The following is a 17,617-nucleotide window of genomic DNA, read 5'->3' on the forward strand; positions in this document are numbered from 1 at the left end:
TACACACAGACATACTGACACACACAAAGACATACTGACACACAGACACACACAAAGACATACTGACACATGCTGACACACAGACATGCTGACACACAAAGACATACTGACACACATACTGACACACACAGATATGACACACATACATACAGACACACTAACACACACACACACACACACACACACACACACACACACACACTGACAGACATATTGACACAGACATACACTTTAAAACCCACCCTCCAGTTTCCTACCTTTCCTGCTGGTGGTTGAAGGTGTTGGGAGTTGGGGTCTAGCGCTCTCGGCCAGCCCCCCTCCAATCTGCTTACTCTTCTTTCCCGCGCGCTCCTCTCTTTGTGGGAGGAAGTAATGCGCGGCCGTCACTTCCTCCCAGCCTGCTGCCGAAAAGCAAGGGGCCCGCTCGCGCTGGTAAAGCGCCTCAGCGTGCGGCGGGCCCCTGCTGACAGAAGCCCACCAGGTGGTCCTTTGTGCATGGGCCACCCGGTGGGCCTCCTTAGTGTGCAGATTACCGGCCAGAGGGTTAGAAATAGTTGAGGCCAGCAGGGCTCACGGTGCAGCTGCCCAGTTTGCCCTGCGTTAAAGATGGCCCTGCGTATATGAGCTATTATATTGTTTATGTTCATGAGTAGTTTATGGTATTGTGTATGATACATATGAATGTGGGCTGTGTATGGGGGCCGCTTGTACAATTGTGTGTGTGTGTGGATGGATATGTCACAGTGTGTGTTTGGTAGTGTGTGGGGGCTTTTTGGGGTATTGCATGTGAGGTTGTGTGCATGTATGTGGATTGTTAGTGGTGTTTCGTTTGTGCGGATTGTGTGTATGTTTGTGTGTGGGCTGTCCGTATTATTTGTATGAGGGGAGGGTTATTCTGCATTTCTGTGTATATCTAGCAGTGTGGGTGGCTTCCCTGGGTTCCAGTGGGGGCCAGGCTGGCAAGGTACAGGTCAAGGACAGGAGCTGCAACAGCAGCTGCAGGCTGCTCTACTACAGTGTGGATTCCTATTCACAAGTGCTCTGAGATCACTACCTCTACGTGCTGCAATGCATAAATTGAGGATTGTCCTTCACCACCTTCTCGGATTAGCAGATATCTGAAGTTTTACTGGGACTCCTGATAGGCCAGAGCCTGTTTTTCTCTAGCAGCCTTGAGTGCCGTGCAAAGGCACCTCGAGTGCCGTGCATGGCACTAGTGCCGTAGGTTGCCTACCCCTGAACTAGGGTTTAGTTTCTCCATATTGTGTCTCTTTAACACTGTATGGAACAAAAATATATAGACATCAGAGACATGTCGTTAACAAGTTCACTGATGGCACTTAACAACTCATGAAAATTAAGTTGTTTTTAGTATCCTGTGTTTTTTAGTAGTAGCCAGTGAGTCTACAATCAAAATATTCCCCTCAGAACTGGGCATTCCTGTCCTATAGTTTATTGTTCTTCAGAGATTATAACGTAATTGTTAGTGTTGCTCACTTGTCTTCACAGCTTAGGGAATTGAAAGATGAACAAACAAACCTTCACAACTTAAAGGGAAAATACACGTCCTGTATTGTTATATCTACATAATATCACTCTTGCGTTTTTTTAAACTATTAAACTAATAAAACTATTTCATATATGTTACATTGTTTTTTGTTTTTTTGGCTGTTCACAGTTTCAGTGGTGATAAACTGTTTAGGAATCTGAAGCTTTATAACTTGGAGAAGTTTCAAGATCCTACTAACAGAAGCAATTGAGAAGATGGCATTGTTTATAAAAAAATGTTTTGCAATATTCACAAATTTAACTATTCTCTATAATTCTACATTTAAACAGCTTCAAATATCTGAAATTGCTTGTATTAGGGTTTTATTTTGTGCCTGTCAATATCAACAGAAATTTGTATTTGAATTTTGCCGGTTATATAATTTTAAAATGATCTACAGTTTGTACCTTTTTTTTTTTTTTTTTTTTTTTTTAATGTAATTATTTATTTACTTGTTTATTTATTTTACACATTTAGACCTGTATTTAATAGATTTGTAGAAGCTTTTCAAACAGTTTGATATTTTTGGATTAACTTTTAAAATAATTTTTAAAGTATATGAAAAGTATATAATCTATAATCCAAAAACATGAGAGCATTTGAAAAGCTTATGCAAAATTATTAAATCAAGAACTTGATTCTTTTAGATAGTTTGATGAAGAAATGATGATTACTTTAGAACATGAAAAGTGTGTAAAAAGATGTTAAGACAAAGCTTAATAGCTTGTTGATCCAGAACATCTCCTATGGGTTTTATTTCACTTTTGTTTACTGTATGATCCTATTAGCAAATCCATTCACTTGATCAGGAAATGTGAAGAATACAAATGCAAAAAAAAAAAGTCTTCCAAAATTATTCTCAACACAACTAGTCAGCTGTTCTTGTTCCTTTACCTCCAAACAGATCAGATATGGTGGTCATTCGATACAAAGTTTGCGTGCTGCTAAATTGGCATTATGACCAGATACCTGCCCAGATTGCCATTTAAATAGGCCTATTTACACATTTCTGACAGGAAGATTTGTAGCAAGTAGTCTTGACTGGTCCATAACTTTCTTCCACTACAAAGTCAAAGCAAACTATGAGAATTAGTCAGGCAATACAGTCAAAGCAGCTAAGCTAAACATCTAAAATATTGCTCAGAGTCCAAAGCAAGCGATTTAAATATTAATTACGCAGAAGAATTGAAAACATACATGTCTCTTTTGACAAACCAATCACAAAATCACAATAGCAACATGAATGTTCACGTTTTCATTAGCCAAGTACCTCAAAGAACAAAAAAAGTATGAGTTTATTCCTCGATAAACCACTTTGGTCTACACCCATTTTGGCTATCCAATACACCAAGTGGTTCGTATACATTGCCAGTGTAAATATACATGTTTATTTTCCTACTTACTCTCATTGTATTAATTGTGATAAAATCTAGCTTGCTAAATGATAAAACAAATTGCACCCTTCATTTATGTTTTATTTTGCAAAACCATGTCACTTTTCCTTTAGGACAACAAAGAGCACCACTCTCCCGAACTTTACATGTGTTAATTTGTTTTGAGTTTGTTCCAAATTTAGGTTCTTTTTAAAACTGAGGATGATTGTCTGTGCATTCTGTGAGTCTGATTGCTGATTGTCAAAATCATAATAATGCATACTAATACATTCATATCAGGGGGAGCGTCTGGAAACAAAGATGCATTTTTAAAGGGTTTATGCACCAAAACCAAAGATTTAATAAAGTGATTTATGGGCATAGATAATGCCTCTGCAATCCCACTTCTCAGTTATTTGTTATTTAGCATTTAAACCATTTTAGCCACACCTCCGTGGAAGTTACACACACAGCCTCCTTGGAAAAGAAGTTTCCATTTTGAAAGCCAATCTTATCAGACTGTATTTACTTTAGAAGCTTTTTTAATTGCCTGCTACAAAGCAGCCCCAGTGTGAGATCAGAAAAGCAGAGACAAAGAAAGTACATTTGGAAACTTCACAGGAAGAACGAAAAATACTTCCAAGCCTGCAGTCTTTCATCACATCACACACTTATTCACGGACAATATATTTGTAAATTGTTTAACAACATTATATTTTTTGTATTAACATCTATTTTACTGTATGTTTGTACTGCTTCCACTTGTTCTCACTGTGTCTACAATCATTCTTTATGGTCAAAAAGGGTCTGGACCAGTTTAGCAGTAGAACTTGCTGAAGAAGTGAGATATGAGGAACTTATGGGGAAAAAAAAGAAAAACTATTAAATGCCTTCATTCCTTGGGCTAATCTAACATCAAATACTCCTTTTGTATTCTCTTTTAAGTATATATTTCAAATAGGAATGTCATCCCTAGGCTTGGATTTTATGCTAGAATTGTCTCTCTTCAACACTTAGGACTGTGTCATCTTTTGATTTTCATTGGTTGACTCATGCTAATGCTTCAGCTAGGTGACCACTTTCCTCAACAATTGTTACCATAAAGCCAACGATGGACTTTTTTAAAGGCCTCTCCTAGTCAACAATAGAAGTATATCTTGTGACATCTGCGTAATCCAATATGATCTAAATTAGATAAAATTAGATATCTACAATAGTATAGTTGACAGCTTTGATCCATTCTAGAAGAACGCTACAAGAACCAAAACCTCCCTCATAGCCTACTTGATTTAAAGGGTGTTTGTGACAAATAAAGCCATTTCAAATAATATGCTGAATATCAACTTTAAGATCATTTCATTCTATATTTGTCTTATTTATTCAGTTTATAAAATATCAGATATTACTTTTTACATCATATAAAAATGTTTCACTCTTTTTCAGCAGAATATATTAAAGTCGGATCTTTACTATCACTAACACAAAAGACACAATATCAAATGTAATTTCAAGGACCCTTCACTTTAAGCTAGCAACATGTGGAGATGCTAATGTGGTCAGACGATGATAAGTTGCAGGTTACTGTAGTACAGATTAAGAAGAACTTGCTTGCGGTATAGATAACCCATTCTTACACAATTCAAAGGTATTATCAGTGGCATACACTCAGTCTCTTTTGGGATCCAAAAACAGAATATTGAATTCCCAAAACACAGTTGATAGCATGTGAGAAGCCTCTATAGGTCTTCAACATAATAATTAGTCACAGACTATGATCTTACCATAACATCCAAAGGGAACACTGCACACAAATTATACCTTACCCAAGCAAACTTAAAGCAAAGACGCCCCTATCCAAAGAAGTCCAATCAATTTGAAGATACTTCATTCAGCCGAGCATTTCTCCGTATTATCAGTAATCTTACCGCAGATGAGTAAAGATAATTCTGGTGTCCAGCAATACATTAACTCATATTTTGTAAATCTGTAAGATAGTAAGATAAGATAAAGATGTAAGATAAATAACCTAAGTCCCATCTAAAAGCCCAAAGTGGAAAATAAGACTGTTTTAGATTTTCATGATTCCTGTGACGTTCAAATATATTTCAATTTGATTTGTATAATCTGCAACTCACTGTGTATATGTTAAACAAGAAAATGACCAACAGACAATAACACATCAAAGAGCGATTGGCCTTCCAATTGGTGAATACTTGCAGGCACACAGCAGAGAGGAACGTGCATTAATAGTGCTATCAAAATCCTATGTATTTGTAACAGTGAAATAAAAGTCAAGGTACAGCTCCTCGGAATACAAAAATGATTGAATACCACCAAACAGCAATAAGAATATTAGCCAAAAGGGCAATAAACAGATCAGGAAATAGGAAGCATTTTTTTCAAAGTCATTATCCTCTTAATTAAATAAAAATGTCTGGAAGCATAAGTATCCAGAAAGCATCAAATGTAAATAAAAATAGTAAATTCATCTAAAAAAAGAATGCCAACACTATGTTTGGAAGAGGGAGCTAAAAAAAAACTATAAATTATAGTGGATGTGATATAATGGTCCCTTTTCCTCTGAATCTATGCTACTGAGTAAAAGACAGTTGTGCATGGTGGAAAAATTTGGTTCAACTTAATCAGCTTTGTCGGGAGAACAAAAAATTAGTTTGGGTAGTCTGATATTCTTCCATGTGGCAATTCGGCTTGTCTGAATATTGTCCGAGAAAAATATTGATGAAAACCCCAATCAGTGTACTGTAAAATCTAACTATTATGTATATATTTTGCAGTGATAGGCTCCGTTTTTGGCCATCTGGTTCATAGATAGAATGAGAAAATATAACCAACAGAGAGAATAAATGGAGGAGCACTTGAAAAATTCTATATTTAAATGTTATATATTTATTAAATATATAAAATATGTAAAAAAAAAAAAAATCCTGCTACTCCTTTTTTCCATCTATTGGTTACATCTTGGTTAATCTGAACAAAATCAACATTTGGTGGCTGTCCCCTAACTACCATTATCAGAGTCACAGCATTCAGATGACCAACCAATCACCCAAGAATTTGATGAATCCCAGTTAGTTTGAAACTGAATACAGAAGTCTAGTTGGCAGTGATCCTCTTGTCATGCCAGATCTCCCCCAATGGATGTCACTATGTAAAAACTATATGTAACCTCTCATTTCCATGCCCTTTATTTAAAGATACAAAACTATAAAATAATTTAGTTGCCCAGAACTAATATTGTACATCATGCCCATGAGTCGTTATCTTCTGCACACACAAATATATTGCATTAAACTAAACAAAAAATAGTATTTAATATTCCAAATATAGATTGTAGGGGGGGTGGGATTGTGCGAAAACGGCAATCCTTAGTGTTGGAGGGTACGTATCAAAAACCAAGAAATGCATAAATGCTTAGTGCCACCCAGAGTAAGCATAGAGCTTTGGAAGAAGCAGAAGCCCTAGGGAGAAGTGTAGGAATAGCCCGTTGCTATTGCTATAGGTATGTGCCATGGATTAGGGTAACCTCAAATGGCTGTACACAATAAAAATGAGAAGTGATTTTTGGATAAAATATGAAAAAATACTGTGCAATCGATTTATTCCTAGGTACGTTTTCATGCTGTATCACAAACATCTCCCTATTCATTGCCTCATGGAAGCACACTCAAAAAATTCTGTGTAGAATTTGTTGCTAGAAATCAGAATATACTGTTTCCTTCATGAATGGCAAAACGTTCCACTACTGTCTTATCTGTCCATAACTGCAGTCTTCCACATGGATTTGGACAATATTATTGCAGTGCGTCAATCTTCTTCTTGAAAAGTAACATCACATATCTCTCCTCACATAGACCCTAATGCCCTTCATGCCATGGGCTTCTGTATCTTTTTATAAGTAGTACCAAATGATGATAATTGACTTGCATGCGCACAACAAATGCTGGGAACCAACCAGTGAAATCCCATATAAACTCGACCATTATTTTCCTACCTACCTATGTACCTACAATCAATTGCACAGTAATTTTTCACGTCACCCAAAACTCACTTCTGATTCTTATTGCGTAAAGCCATTTAAAGTCACCTTGATCCATGGTACTTACCTATAGCAATGATACATGGCTATTGCTGGCCTCCTCCCTAGTTTTGAGGGGAGGTGGCACTTAGCATCAAGGTATTGCAAACCCTGTGTTACTTTATCCCACATTCCTATACAAATTCAGAGAACACAAGATTTGGAGGCCATTTGCCCATCTATTATATAACACAGATAAACAAGATAAACAGATAAATAAACTCCTGCCTGGAATTTGAATCTCTCTCTCCACACTTTTGGATTTTTAAATGTTGGGGACCATGAGACCACGAAAACACCTTCTTCTTTAGTTAATTAACCTGTATAGATTCAGGTGCTAAAGATTAGCCATTTGACATCTCTCCCACAGGACATAAATATTTACATTGCAGGGTTATTTACAAAAGTGAAAATTAAGAGAACATTCAAAGTGAATTTCAAAGTTAAGACTAAAGTAGCTGAGCTGGAAGCATAGCTAGATGATTTGGAGGATTCTTCCAGTTCGGCTATGTTGACTTGAATTTGAAATTCACTTTAACCCCTTAAGGACCAAACTTCTGGAATAAAAGGGAATCATGACATGTCACACATGTCATGTGTCCTTAAGGGGTTAAATTTACCTTGAATTCCCACTTTAGTAATTATTCCTGATAGTCATTGCTAGATATATTGTGCATATGTAGTGAAGGTAAAGGACTTATAAAATGTATGTTTGGTGAGTATGGTGAACATAGAGCAGTTTAGTGGTCAGAGTCGATCCTGGGTTGGTGCGGACCTCCAAGGTGCTCAGTTGATAGGCAGGATGTGCAGTGCTGGGCTCTGTACCCTCAGGTTGATCATATTCTCTCACACCCCCACACGATTAAAATGACAGAGGGGATGAGGCCTAATGAGAGGGTAGGATCTACCTAAGGGGGTGGGGCCTAGCACTGAATGCCCAGCCTGCCGACATAGCAACTGGGCAGTCTGGAACCCTCGGGGATTGGCTCTGTTAGAGGTAATGTCTATAGCAATGGTGAATGCAAAACTGTAAGTTTGCTAGTTAGAATCTTTCTTTTTTTTCAACATCTTCAGCATGTTGAGGACACACTATTTTCTATTAACATTTAATATCAAAAAGTTAAAGGAACATTATAATGTCAGGAAGAGAAACATATTCCTGACACTATAGAGCTGGAATTGATGTTTCGGTTTCTAGCTCCCTCTCCATAGAGATGAAAGGTTTAAAACTTACCATTCCTTCCACGCCTTGCTGGTCTCGTGGCAGCTGGCCCTGCCTTCATGGCTGAGATCATCAATCTTGATGATCCCAGCCAATCCAGTGCTTTCCCATACAACATCATTTGGAGGCTATTGCACGTGCATGGCAAGACACATCTCCATGGGGAGCATTCAGCATCTCCATGCCAAGTATAGAGACACTTAGGGCCATAGCTGCAGTCTGGGCAGCACCTCTAGTGGCCTTCTTAGTGACTGCCACTAGAGTTATTTGGCAGCAATTTAAACAGTGCATTTTGTCTGAAAAGACTACAGGGACATGCTACAGACACCAGAACCACTACATTAAGCTGTAGTGATTCTGGTGACAGTAGTGTCCCTTTAAATGTCAAAGTCTTAAATTGTACAAGACCTATGTTTAAACTGACTAAGTGATGTTGTTGTATTAGTTCTCAATGTTTCCTATAAGATGTATTCCTTTGTGCATTATCATATTTCAAACAGCCATAGAGAGACATGGAAATAATTTTAGAATTTATAGTAAAAAAACATATAAATCTTAATAAATTTATTTGTAGTATTTTGGCGGGATGAACTCATGAGTTTCTCAGCTGAAAAAAAAGTATTAAATTATGAATTATTAAAATCTATTCTATAGCACCAAAAGTTGTTTACCTCGTGATCCTTTTTTTATTTTTTTATTATTTTTTTATTTTTTTATGCATCTTTATTAGTAAATTTTTCATAATAAAAAAAAAGAGCTGAGTACATCAAATAACAAAGATTAAAGGACATATTCCGTATACGTATTCCCTAGTTTTACTGTTTACCCCAGGTTATTTCTCAACTATAAATCTTTTTTCTTTCTTTGGAGATATTTTTTTCCATATTATACTTCTTCATGTCTTATATATATATATAAGACATGAAGAAGTATAATATGGAAAAAAATATCTCCAAAGAAAGAAAAAAGATTTATAGTTGAGAAATAACCTGGGGTAAACAGTAAAACTAGGGAATACGTATACGGAATATGTCCTTTAATCTTTGTTATTTGATGTACTCAGCTCTTTTTTTTTATATATATATATTTTTTTATATATATATTATTTATTATTATTTTATTATTCATATAGCGCCATCAGATTCCGTAGCGCTGTACAATGGGTGGACTAACAGGCATGTAATTGTAACCAGACAACTGGACGTACAGGAACAGAGAGGTGGAGGGTCCTGCTCAATGAGCTGACATTCTAGAGGGGGTGGGGTATAGTGACACAAAGGGTAAAAGTAGGGGTACGAGGTAGGTTCTTAGAAAAGTATTCACTGAGGCCTTAGTTTTATATATATATATATAGATAGACAGATCTTGGGTAGTGATCCATATATATATATATAGATCTCGGGTAGTGACCCTATATTTTATTATATATATATCAGCACATGAAAGAAAAAAAAAACAAAAGATTCTCCCACCCATGTAGCTGGCAATACCCTTGACCTAATCTTCACTTATGCATGTACAGTATCTAATATCTGCAACACTCCATATCCACTCTCTGATCACCACCTCTTATCATTTGCTCTCACATACCCCCTCACCCAAAAACCTCAGCCTAACCCCCCTCAACTCAGGAGGGACCTTAATTCTCTTGATCTCCAACAGTTGTCAGCTGACATTGATTCACAACTGCTGTCCATCCCTTCCCTCTCCTGTCCTTCACAGGCCATCTCCATATATAACTCTACTCTTACATCTGCCTTGAACACTGCAGCGCCACTCCAAACAAGCACCTCGAGGAGGACCCGCCCCCAACCATGGCATACTAAATCAACGCGCTACCTGCAAAGATGCTCCCGTTGTGCTGAACGCTCCTGGAGGAAGTCTCGTACACAATCAGACTTTCTCCATTATAGATTCATATTGTGTTCATACAGTGCAGCCCTTGCCCTTGCCAAACAGTCCTATTTTTCCACTCTCATTAGTTCATGTTCCCGCAACCCCAGGCGTCTCTTTCACACCTTTAATTCTCTTCTTCGCCCTGCTGTGGCCACCCCCAAAACTAACCTTACTGCTGATAACTTCGCATGTTACTTCACTGACAAGATTGAACAGCTAAGGAAAGAATTCTCCCCTCCTTGCCTTTCTGTTTCTCAATCACACATAGATCATGCCTTTCCTACCCTTCAGACATTCTCCCCAGCTACTGACCAGGAGGTGGCTGCTCTTCTTTGCTCCTCTCGCCCCACCACTTGCCCACTCGATCCTGTCCCATCTCACCTTATTAGATCTCTCTCCACTTGTCTCGTGCCTTCTCTAACACACATCTTCAACTGCTCGCTCTCCTCTGGCATCGTCCCTGCTGACCTTAAACATGCCACTGTAGTACCTATACTAAAAAAACCATCCCTCGACCCATCCACCCCCTCTAACTACCGTCCCATATCCCTGCTCCCTTTTTCCTCAAAGCTTCTGGAAAGACTTGTCTTTACCCGTGTGTCTCATTTCCTCAATTCCAACTCTCTCCTTGACCCTCTTCAATCTGGCTTCCGCCCTCTCCACTCTACAGAGACTGCCCTTATCAAAGTTACTAACGACCTAATCGCAGCTAAATCCAAAGGCCACTACTCCATACTAATTCTTCTTGACCTCTCAGCGGCCTTTGACACCGTTGATCATGCTCTCCTTCTTCAAACTCTTCAATCGCTTGGTCTCTGTGACTCTGTCCTCTCATGGTTTTCCTCTTATCTCTCCCAACGCTCATTCAGTGTCTCCTTTTCTAATGATACCTCCTCCCCTTGCCCTGTCTCAGTTGGAGTTCCCCAAGGCTCCGTCCTTGGTCCCCTTCTATTTTCACTTTATACTGCCTCTCTTGGCAAACTTATTACCTCTTTTGGATTTCACTACCACCTGTACGCTGATGACACCCAGCTATATCTCTCCTCCCCGGACCTCTCCCCTGCCGTCCTGCAACGTGTCACTGCTTGCCTTTCTTCCATCTCTGACTGGATGTCCTCCCGCTTTCTGAAACTCAATCTCTCAAAAACTGAGCTCCTTGTCTTTCCTCCTCCTAATACTGATCCTCCTCTTTCGCTCTCCCTCCAAGTTTGTGGTACCAACATCAGTCCATCCTTGCAAGCGCGCTGTCTTGGCGTCATACTTGACTCTGGTCTCACCTTTGAGCCTCACATCCAGCATGTTGCCAAATCCTGTAGATTCCATCTTAAAAACATAGCCCGCATCCGCCCCTTTCTTGCACCAGATACTACCAAGGAGCTTGTCCATGCTCTAGTAATTTCCTGCATGGATTATTGTAACCCTCTCCTGATTGGTCTCCCCAATAGCCGTACTGCACCCTTACAGTCCGTAATGAATGCTGCTGCTAGATTGATTTTCCTCTCTAGTCGTTTCTCTCACACCTCACCCCTCTGCCAGTCCTTACATTGGCTTCCTGTATGCTATAGGAGTCAATTCAAGGTACTAACTCACACCTATAAAGCACTGAACAACTCTAGCCCCTCTTATATCTCCTCACAGATCCATAGGTATGTCCCTTCTCGGTCTCTCCGTTCTGCCCGTGACCACCTCCTGTCCGTTGTCCGCACTCGTACGGCCAACTCGCGCTTGCAGGACTTCTCGCGGGCGGCTCCCTTCCTATGGAATAGCATGCCTACCGCCATCAGACTCTCCCCTAGTCTTGCATCTTTTAAGAAGTGCCTTAAAACCCATCTCTTTAGGAAAGCTTATGGCCTCCAAGACTAACCCTTACCTCACATACCTGTCTCTTGCCCTCTCCTTATTTGATTGTAAATTCCTGTCCTAATGTGTTTTACACCCCACCTCCTATAGAATGTAAGCTCGTTTGAGCAGGGTCCTCTTCAACCTATTGTTCCTGTAAGTTTATTTGTAATTGTCCTATTTATAGTTAAATCCCCCTCTCATAATATTGTAAAGCGCTACGGAATCTGTTGGCGCTATATAAATGGCAATAATAAATAAAAATAAATAAAAAAAAAACATTAAAAAAAACAAAAAGGAAAAACGTACACCAATCTTAAAAACTACCAAGTCATTAGGAGAGAGTAGATTGCCTTATATTTGGTACGGCTAGGATATCTGTACGTAAATAGCTCTTCCCAATTTCGATATACCCCATAAAATAGAATTACAATTAATAAACATTTTTAAATTGGCTTATCCATCCCTGAATATATGTACTATTTTGCCTAGATTTCTTATTATGCCACTTAAGTCCTCCTTCCATTCTACTCTGAAATAGAATTTGACTCTTCATGCTTTGCCAAGTTATTGTTACATTTAGTTTCCAATGCCGAGCTAAGAGTAGTTTTGTGGCAACAAAAAAATGAGTAGCCATAAGTGCTTCTTTTTGCGTTAAATCTGGCCAATTTAAGTGTAAAATTCCTATTTCTGTTTTTTTTTCTATCACCTATTGATGCTAAAGAGTTTAAATAAATTTAGAGAGTCAAATGCATAATACCGTCTCTATTATATACTTACAATCTACAGAGTAAAACCTAAAATAAAAGGAATATACATTGCTTGGTAACCCATGATAAAATTATTAAACATCTGCTATTATCTGACTATTCAACGTGTTCGTGCACTGTAGAAATGCCTATTTTTTTCACTAGAATTAAGAATGTTTCGCATGGAAAATTAATGTATTTATTCAGTATGAGCACAAATCAACATGCTATCCCAAATGGATCAATTTTTTCGCTTTATATAAACAGATGCTAAAGTTGCAAAGAAGAAAATAAATGTCATGAGTCAAATTACACCTTAAATATTTATATTTTTGTGTAGCGAAATTACACTTTTTTTTCTGTTGCAAAGGGTAAGCATGTGTCACCTTAAAAGTCACCTTAAGCATGTGTCACCTTAAAATTTGGGGGGGAACAGTTTTTTATATTTCTTATTTTTTTACAGAACTACAGACATGTTGGCACCAAAATACAATGTAAAAATGTTACTGATTCACCTTAAAATTTGCTAGTCAACTTGCTTTTGTAGGTAATAATGCACAGTAAAAAATGAGCTAAAAAAAATATAACAGTAAATTTAGTGACAGTTTCTTTTTTTTTTTTTTAATGAACACAATCAAATCTGTTCATGATATAATATATAAACATTAGGATAAAAACTCAAAGACATATGCTGTATCAATACACCATATGCACATATATAAAGTACAGTTAAGTAACAGCCAGCAATTGGCGAAAAGATGCATCAAATACTGTACGAGATCTGAACATTATTTTATGACGAGTGTAGAATCTGAGATCAGTTGTACCATCTGCCCTTCGATATCGAGTAAGAGAAATGAGAAAAGAGTGCCTTCATAATTTAAAATCAGAGCAATATTTTGCAAAGCTCTTGTGCAATTGCTAAACAACTGAAATCTTAAACATTATGCTATATACAAGTACCTACCATTATTTTAAATATTGAAAAGAAGAACCTATAAATGTCTTCAAAATTAAGTTTTACGGCATATCTAATGCATGTATTATACAGGATAACTTTCATTTTGCATTGAATAGCAAGTTCAAATAAACATTTTAATTAGCCCTTTAAGCCCACATACATCACCTTTTTAGGCAAATCAAGGTCTAGCCCACCTTTATAATACAAAAGCACTGCAAAAATGTAAAAATGTTACTCCAACCATTACATTAAATTTTTTATTACATTACATTTTTATTTTTTTAAATTTACAATGCCTCATTGGAAATTAGTAATTATTCCCCTTCCACCACCACAAAACCCTGTAAATTAAGCTTTAAACTTACTTGGAATCCAGTGTAGGGTAAAGTTCCCTGCGCTGGTGTTATGGTACTTTTTCAGTAAACCAAAATGTTTAAGTGTCTATCTGTTCCTGTCCAAATTAAAGAGAATTGAATTGCGTATATACGCTGAAGTAATTCAGTCTGACACACGGAGTTCAGGTTAAAATAACTTCGAGGAAATTTATTGGCAAGTGCAGAATCAGCGGGCGCGCAGGCCCTTTTAAGAGACATTTTCGTCATCATTGATTATCAAGATATCAGTGAATAAACATCATTAATTGGATTAATTGTTAAGTGTCTGGGTTAGTGTCCACCTATCAATATAATTAATTGGATCAAAAGCTAAGTGGTTAGTTCCGTGTCCACCCACCAAGAGGTGGTACTTTTTCGGACACGGGTGGGGGACAAGGGGTCTTAAGCGTCATTTTACTCGGTCGGTGATGTCAAATCTCGTGGTTAGGTGCAAGGTCTCTTATGAATAGAACATTTCATTACTACTGTGTTCTCGTGGCCTTTAAATTATACTTTGTTGCGAGTTAGGGGAAATTCAACAGTTCCTGGGTTAGTCATATCCTTATGGAGAATACTGTCCTTGTCTATTGTATTAGATGTGCTGAGAAATACTGTCATGTAATGTAGTTTTCATATGAAGAAGTCAGGTTATGAGGACAAAATGGAGGATTTGTCACAGTATCAGGTTAATACAGAGTTAGAGCAGCAATTCAATGTAAATACAATAAGATTTTTTTAATAATTCTACATCAGTCCCCCCTATGAAATGTTAGATTCTAAGAGATAAAAACTTTATTTGTTAATACCAGAAGACGTGTTAGCCCAAAGGCACAGAAACCCCGTGGCCGCTAGCTAGGTGTTAATGCAAAGTGCAAGTCTGTCCCTATTTTCTGACCCTACTAGGCTAGCTCATCTGTCAGTATGGCTCTCGAACACTTCACACCCAAGGGTATCCCATGGCAGCTAACCCACCACTTCTCCACATGGGGCCTTTACCATTCACCGACAGATGCTGTCCCTAATCTAGTCCCTTCCTAGAACTCTCGCACTTTATCATCAAAAGGGATGGATTGCAGCGGCAAACAGGGTGAGTTGAGATCCTGGAAATCTTGGTCATCAACATCAAGTAGTGTGAAAGTGGGTGCCGCTTGGTCAATAGTCTTCGTGAGAGCTTTCCTTAGGCAGGGGAAGACACAACAAAAGAGAAGAGCAAAGATAAAAAGAGAAATTAGTATTGCCATACCAATATGCATTAAAGCCTTTTTCCAACCTGTCATCCAACCAAACCATCTGTCCCAGGGATCTTTTATCCCAGAATTCCTTTTTAATTCTTCTGAGAGGTCATTTAATTTTGCTATGGCTAATGTAACTTTACCATTAGGACCTGTGTTTTCTGGGATGTAGGTACAACATGTCATGGTGTCGGGCAAAATTTTACATACCCCTCCTTTTTCGGCTAGGATCATATCCAGGGCTATTCTATTTTGGAAGGCCATTTGGGATGTTGCCTGCAACTGTTCGGCTAATCCCTGGAGGGCATCTCTAGTGTAATTAACGAAACGCTGTTGATTGTAATAAATGTAGTTTATCCAATTTAAGTTCTTGTTTGCAGTAACTATGGTAAAAATTGATTCAAATCCTGCAGCAACTTCATCTCTTGCTTTAAATTCATTGGGTACCCCCCTAGGCACCCCAATGGCATCAATGTAAATGTGAGGGTCAAAACTACCTTTTACTGGGGCTTCACGCTTGGCCTTAGTGTGGCTGGACTCATGGGTGTTGGTGTGTGTGTCAGAAATAATGTGTATAGGCATAATGGCCTTGGCCAATGTACACTCCCCCCACCACTCTGTGTCCATTCTGGATCTTAACTGTAAATCCCCACACAACCAGTAAATATCTCCTAGTGACCTAGTGTGCTGCTGCAGCAAACGTACAGGAACAGTTCTATACGTAGTACAATAACCTGCGGGAAAGTTACCCACAAATTTACCAATCCCATCATGTTTGACATAGCAAGTGTAATTACCTTTATATACGGTAACACCATGAGGAGGTCTTACATTTTTGGCTATAAGAGGATACTCCGCTGTCCATGCTTGACATTGAGACCTGTTGAAATTATATTGGTAGGCAAAAAGACTTAAAATGCAATTTTCTTCATTTACTGGCAGAGTTAAAGGTACAGTGCCCAGATGAGGCCGGGCACCACCACACACATAGCATGCGGTTCGGTTATGTTTGTTGGCATTATATTTCATCCATTCTAACCATAGGTTAACATCATTAAAACCTGTTTCAGCGGCCATAGTATCTTCAAAGGTGGGGTTAGCAATGGCCATCATGTCCTTAAAGGACTGGATGTGTGGTTTTAATGGGTTTGTGACCATATGAGTAGCTCCTCGCCACTCTGGGGAATTACACATATCTTTAAGGTAGAAATGCCCTAGTTTAGTATAGGAACCCTTTTTCCAGTACATTCCCAATACATATTGGTCTGCATCTGTTGGGCTTGGATGCTCAACATTAAGAATTAATTTCATTGGTGTGCCTCCTCCAGGCTTTCTCAGAGTCATTCTTTGGAGGAGGGACCTACCATGATCATCTACTTTAGATAAGGCACTTTTTGGCTTGTAGCCCCAGGAAGGCCCGGCATTCCATCCCGCCGCCCCCCAATGGCCACAATCATGCCCCCATTGTTTGTCAACTACACAAACATATGGATCTTTTACATGAGGGATATCTCTATAGATATTCTGGATTTGTGTTGTAGTGAATGGGCATTCTACGATGTCACAATAATCAAAGGTATAGGTAGCCACACGGGTACATGATGAATTATACCAGAAGGTGTACCCACTAGCATCTTTAGTGATGGCTACTTGTTGGGCCTTAATTAAACTAATTAAGGAGACAATGTACCAGAGGTACATGGTTGTGCGGTATCTGCTTCCTCTGGGGCAGGAGACTTCTTGCAGTGGGAAGCGTGGATCCAATGTGGCCTGCCGGCCAATTTGACGGAAGTTGCGGTGATCAGGAGAACTTGGAATGGCCCGTCAAATCTTGGTTCCAGGGAGCTTTTCCGCACGAACTTCTTAACCAGAACCCAATCTCCGGGAAGCAGGTTATGGGTACCTGTGTTCAGATCAGGATCTGGAATTGAAGAGAAAACTTGGGCATGTATTTTGTTCAAGGCACTTGCAAGTTCAGTTACATAGTCTACTAAAACATCTGATTGAAGCTGTAACTGCTGTGGATAATAACAACCTAGCCTGGGTGCTGTCCCAAATAGAATTTCATATGGGGATAACGAGTATTTCCCTCTAGGTGTGTGCCTAACGCTGAACAAAGCTATTGACAGACTTTCTGGCCAGGGCATTTTTGTTTCTTGTGACATTTTTAACATTCTGGCTTTTAGAGTGCCATTCATGCGCTCTACTTTACCACTACTTTGTGGGTGGTAAGGGGTGTGGAAGGCTAGGGTCACTCCCAGAGCAGTCCAAATTTCTTTAGTCACTGTTGCTGTAAAGGCTGGGCCTTGATCACTTTCAATGACTT

The sequence above is a fragment of the Pelobates fuscus genome, chromosome 5, assembly GCF_036172605.1.
Source record: "Pelobates fuscus isolate aPelFus1 chromosome 5, aPelFus1.pri, whole genome shotgun sequence".
In the NCBI taxonomy this organism is placed as follows: Eukaryota; Metazoa; Chordata; class Amphibia; order Anura; family Pelobatidae; genus Pelobates; species Pelobates fuscus.